At 42.6% G+C, this 5,779-nt stretch overlaps 1 long non-coding RNA gene across 1 annotated transcript; it reads left to right on the top strand.

Annotated features, from left to right (window-relative positions):
• The first annotated feature begins 381 nt into the window (after positions 1-381).
• LOC137416822 (uncharacterized) lies at positions 382-1,571 on the top strand. The gene is made up of 3 exons (XR_013624082.1): positions 382-568; positions 1,045-1,240; positions 1,512-1,571. It is a non-coding gene; the product is annotated as an uncharacterized LOC137416822 (long non-coding RNA).
• The last annotated feature ends 4,208 nt before the right edge of the window (positions 1,572-5,779 follow it).

A 5,779-nucleotide genomic window follows, 5' to 3' on the forward strand; every position in this document is an offset into this window, starting at 1 on the left:
GGTAGTCATACACCGCCCGAAATAACAGACGGGAAAATGGCGAGATATATTAAAAATTCGTCCATTTGATGACAATCGTCACGATGAAATATTTAATTTATACGTCGTCACAATAATGTGGAGAGAGGAGCATAGCTTCGTTCACGTGTCGCTACACACGAGAAATTGCCGAGATATATTTTTTTACAATCACGGCATGGTCAGTCATACACCGCCTGAAATAACAGACGGGAAAATGCCGAGATATATTAAAAATTCGTCGCCACGCACGGGAAATTGCCGAGATGTAGCGGTTCCCGCTGAATGTACACAATCGCCTTGCACCTGCCAGGACGCGGCCAGGGCGCGATCGCCATGCCGGGCTCGTCCGGACCACTGATCTGTATATACTACTGGATAGCGGGTCGGGCTCTTGAGTTGAAGTCAGCGCCCGGCCACTGGACGCCATGTTGCCACTCGCATAAATTTTTCGTCAACACGCTCCGCTAACGTATTATGAAATGCCGGCTTGTGCTGCTATTAATTGCACAAAGAGACAAATACGAGGATGTGGAAAGACATTTCATCTGTAAGTACTGAAAATTAACATTTATTTGAGAATGTTTTATTTTAAAAACGTTGAATTTGAATGTTAAATTATGATGTTTGCACAACCGCGATCTGGATTCAAGTTTCAACTACTGAACTTCAGAACTAGTTTGACTCAACCGCAGAGTGCGCAAAGTCACTGAGCCGGGACATATTTCATCAATATGCGGTCCCTCAGGGCTAAGTTTGACCCAAAGTCTTTATCTATATATAGTTATCGAGGACGAGTATAAATAGCATGGTCCCGTCTAATAATGTGTACCCTGGATGATTTAAAGTTGCAAAACTCAATGCAGTTAAACTTTGAAACCAATAACTGATTCTGTATAAGTACATGGTAATTGAGTGTTTATATGGCTAGTATGTTGAGCCTTACATATTGAATATGTTGTAAATTGTTGCTTCGAGTTGTACTTTCATGACTATCGGCTAATTTCTTGAAAATATTTTTTTCAGATTTCCATTCAGTCGTCCAGATGTTCTCCAGAAATGGGTTGTGAATGTGAAACGTGACAAATGGAAACCTTCAAAGAAGTCTGTCCTTTGCTCAGACCACTTTGATGACTCATGTTTTGACAGGACAGGTCAGACCACAAGACTCAGAGAAAATTCCCTGCCAACCATATTTGATTTTCCGACCCACCTGCAGAAGGTACATAATACAAGAGTTTCATGTTGTGGTGGAGTAACTGAGATATAAATAGTGTCATGTTGTAGCTGTCACTGCCAGCAGTGATTTTCACACTTGTCTACTTACATGCCAATTGATGTGTCAAATATATAAATTTTGCAAACATATCAACATCAGCAACTTATCAATACTTTTCCACCATCTCTTTTCTCAAGAACATCCCAAATAAATAATCTTGTATAATTTCTTCGTTCATAATTAATTCTGATCTATTATTCTGATGGATTTCCAGGATGAAAGGAAGCGAAAGCCACCCAAACCACGGTCTTTCCCGCAAGAAGCACCGGTCAATCTGCAAGAGTCACTGGAAAACACACCCAGTACATCAATCATCACCAGCCCATCAAAGCTTGCAGCAACGACTGGTGCTGATCACACATATGCTGTAACTGCCAGTCCACGGAGTGTGAAACGTAAACTGGACTCTGTGCATGACAATCTTTGTAGCGTCAAGAAAAAGCTCAAATTGACACAGCAGAAATCACGTCGCTGCCGGAGGAAAGTCAAATCTTTGACCACAGTTGTTCAGGCACTTCGTGATGAGCAGCTGCTCTCTGAGAATGGAGCTGACCAGTTGGCAAAGACCTTCTCTGATGTTCCTTCTGGAATAATGGAAAGAATGCTCCAAAACAAGAAAAGTGGCAAGGTGACAAGGAAGACGTATCCTCCTGCACTCAGAGCATTTGCTCTGACCCTTCAATTCTATTCAACCAAAGCCTACATGTATGTACGCAAAACTTTTGACATGGCATTGCCACACCCTGCAGTCATCAGGAAGTGGTACAGTTGTATCAGTGGTGAACCGGGATTCACACAAGAATCCTTTGTGGCCTTACAACTGAAAGTGAAGGAGGCTGAAGCTGAAAAGAGACGTGTTGTTTGTGCCCTCATGCTTGATGAAATGTCCATCAGAAAGCACGTCAGTTGGGATGGTGATAAGCTGCGTGGCTATGTTGACATTGGAACAGATGTATGCGATGATTCAACTCCTGTTGCAACTGATGCACTTGTTCTCATGGTTGTGTCATTAAACAGCAATTGGAAAGTTCCAGTTGGCTATTTTTTGATACATGGCATGTCAGGTGCTGAAAGGGCCAATTTGGTGATGCAGTGCATACAGAAGCTGTGTGACATTGACGTTGAAGTTGCCTCTCTTACATGTGATGGACCATCATGTCACATGACCATGTTGAAGCAGCTGGGGGCAAATATGGACATTGCTCGGTTGGATCCCTCATTCCCTCATCCCAGTAAACCGGAGTTGCGTGTGAGTGTCCTTCTTGACATATGTCATATGTTGAAACTGGTGAGAAACACACTTGCATCCAAGGGAATTTTGGTTGATGGATCGGGAGGGAAGATTTGTTGGTCTTACATTGAACGTCTACACGTGCTGCAAGAGGAGGAGGGGCTCAGAGCTGGTAACAAGCTGAGGTCGGCACACATCCACTGGGACAAGCAAAAGATGAAAGTCAACTTGGCGGCCCAAACTCTCAGCAGCAGTGTGGCTGATGCACTGGAGTTTTGCGATAAAGATTTGAAGCTGAAGAAGTTTGAAGGCTGTGAAGCAACGGTCTAGTTCATACGTACATTTGATCATTTATTTGATATAATGAACTCGAGAAATCCCTTGGCCCGCAACTACAAGGCACCAATGCATCCCCGCAACGAGCCTCAGTGGCGTCCCTTTCTGAGAAACGCCTTCACGTATGTATTGTCGCTGAAAGATGTTCATGGCAAGCCAATTTACGAAACCCCAAGAAAAACAGGCTTTGTTGGATTTCTCGTGGCGATCAGGAGTCTTCAAGATATGTATGAATCTCTTGTTGGTGCTGCAGAACCAAAACTGAAGTACTTGCTGACGTACAAAACAAGCCAAGACCATCTGGAGTTGTTCTTCTGTGCTGTACGAGCGGCTGGAGGTATGAACAACAACCCCACCTCCAAGCAGTTCACTGCTCTGTACAAGCGACTTTTGATTCGCCACGAGATATCCGCACTTGGTGGAAATTGTATTGCCCAGGATACAACCGGCGTTCTTCATGTCTCCAGTGTGCACAGGGAACCAGAGTCAGAGATCTGTCAAGACATGTTGCTGGTGAGGAAGTATGGCATGGAGCCTCACCCATCTGCTCCTCATCACGACCATGATTATGCTCATATCCCCGACATTGGAAGGCTATCCCTCTACAAGGAAGAAGTCATATGCTACATAGCTGGATATGTTGTTCGTATGGCTGCCAAGCGTTTGTCATGTCCAGAGTGTATAGATGCGATGACTGACGGTGGTGTTGCCACTGGTTGTCTTCTTTTGGACAGAAAGAATAGAGGAGGTCTTGTGAGGGCGGCGGCTGATGTGATCACAGTGTGTACTGCCACAGAGCAGTGCATACAGAGGATGCTGCACACCACTGAAGGTGCTCTACCACAGTCCAAGAGGATTGCTCCTGCCATCATGTCAACCGTGTTGGGTGAAGTATGTCAGCGGGGTGTTTTTGACAGGTTGGATGAGCACGTGCTCAGTGGTTCTCCAGAATGCAACCATGTCCACCTTCTTGTCAAGTGTTTGTCCTCTTGTTACATCAAGATACGAATGCATCATCTGACGAAGCAGCTGAATGAGCAGATCACGGGGCCCAATGTGCGCAAGCGGCTCACCAAGCTAATTCTCTTCAAACACCAGTAATTTTGTTTTTATTTCACAATTTTTGCATATCAGATGTTCCTTTTGAAAGGACTATGGTATGTAAATTAACATAATTGGTCGACATATGCACACATGTATGCAACTAAGTTTAACTAACTATGCTTGCCATGCACCCATTTTAAATTATGATGTTTTTATGTACTTCAAGAAATACTTCTGAAGCGTTCTGCATTCAAGATGTGCTCTTGCCTCTCATTAAATTTGTTCACCTTATGCTTGTGACTAACAAGTGAACTCAAATAGTGTATTGACTGTATTCTCTTCTTTGTGTTTGTTGTTTGCAACTGGGAGACAATGGAGCACTGACAGGCTGCTCTTTTTGGCTCCTTCAAATGTCAGCATTTTGTGCTTTTTGTATCCTGTGCATCATCGCATTTTGTCACCATATCATCTGAATATGTGGATCAATTTTACTTCAAATGTGGATTGTATTGTAGGATAATTGTTTAGATCTGGATTGTTTCTTTGTGCAAATTTGTTCTGTGAAAGAATACTGGGAAGCAACAATGAGTCTTGAGTGAACTGAATGGATAATGCTTGCTTGGTGGTGTGACAATACTCCGGCTAATCCTCTGGTTGTTCACTGCAGTGTTCGGTCAGGCATGTCGGCTGTGGTGCTGTCTGGTCTAGGGATTACCTGCTTGCTGTGAAACAACATGTGGCGGTGACTTTTGGTGGTCGTGCCTTCTCCGACGTGGCACCCACACTGTGTAACCATTCCCAGAGGAAGTCGGGCATACCTCCTACATCAGTATCTGAGCGAAATGAAATGTGTGGGACTTTAGGCCACATTTCTGCAATCCGTGTGCCAAACCGGGCCAGAGAACTGTCTGGGTAATGAGATGAAGTGTGAAACATACCCACGACAGAGGGTGTCGAAACCCTGACCTGGCGGTCGCCAATCAAACGCATTACCACAAGAACAAACTGAAGACACTTGTTCAATGATGATTTTGGTGACAAAATGTTTGTTTCTTTTGTTGAGCCTCTTTGAAAAGGGCACACTACATATGTCGGTCAATATTATTATTATTAATTGAGGCTTTGTAATAAAAGGTGCCTTTTTATTCCAACTTTAAGCTTTTTATGTTTCATTTGTCTTTCAGAAGACTTTGTTTGTTGTCAACTGATAAATTCTTGACATAGAATGAGTAAATGACCCAACATTGAAACCATCACATATAGACATCCTGGAGAAAGTATTCCGTGAGAACAGCGTTGACCACAATGCCCTTAAATTGTGGACTAATTTATTGTATCAAGGATGATTAAATCTTTGAAAAATTAGTAAATTTTAATAATAATGCTTTATTCTCAAGCAATTTGGATTATACACTAAATTCATACTTAAATCGAGAATTATTTGAGAAAAACACAAACATGGACAAGAAATTTGCGTTGAAATTGTGAGGAAGGTTGGCAAAAAAATCAATCAGAATTGAGTTTTCGAGCTGCTAACCTGGAACGTACAAATAAACATTAATTTGAAGACTTACATTGAGAGTTAAGAACAATAAAACGAAAGGATATTACAAGAGAACATTGGCGTGCCAAATACATAAACATATACATTGTCTGTCAATCATTGAGTTTGGAAAATGACACTTTGTATATATTTACAAAGTATAATTCTGAAAATTTTGCACGTATTATCTAGGTTTCTTTCTAAAACAGCTTGTTGAGTGACTTTCAGTTGCGGTGTTACGAGGTAGTTCATTCCACAGTTGTGCAAACGCCAGGAACTGACACAGGCCGCGCCTCCTTGTGCGAGTGGCAAGATGGCCGCCGCTGTC

Source organism: Myxine glutinosa, chromosome 7, assembly GCF_964187855.1.
Source record: "Myxine glutinosa chromosome 7, kmMyxGlut1.1, whole genome shotgun sequence".
Taxonomy (NCBI): domain Eukaryota; kingdom Metazoa; phylum Chordata; class Myxini; order Myxiniformes; family Myxinidae; genus Myxine; species Myxine glutinosa.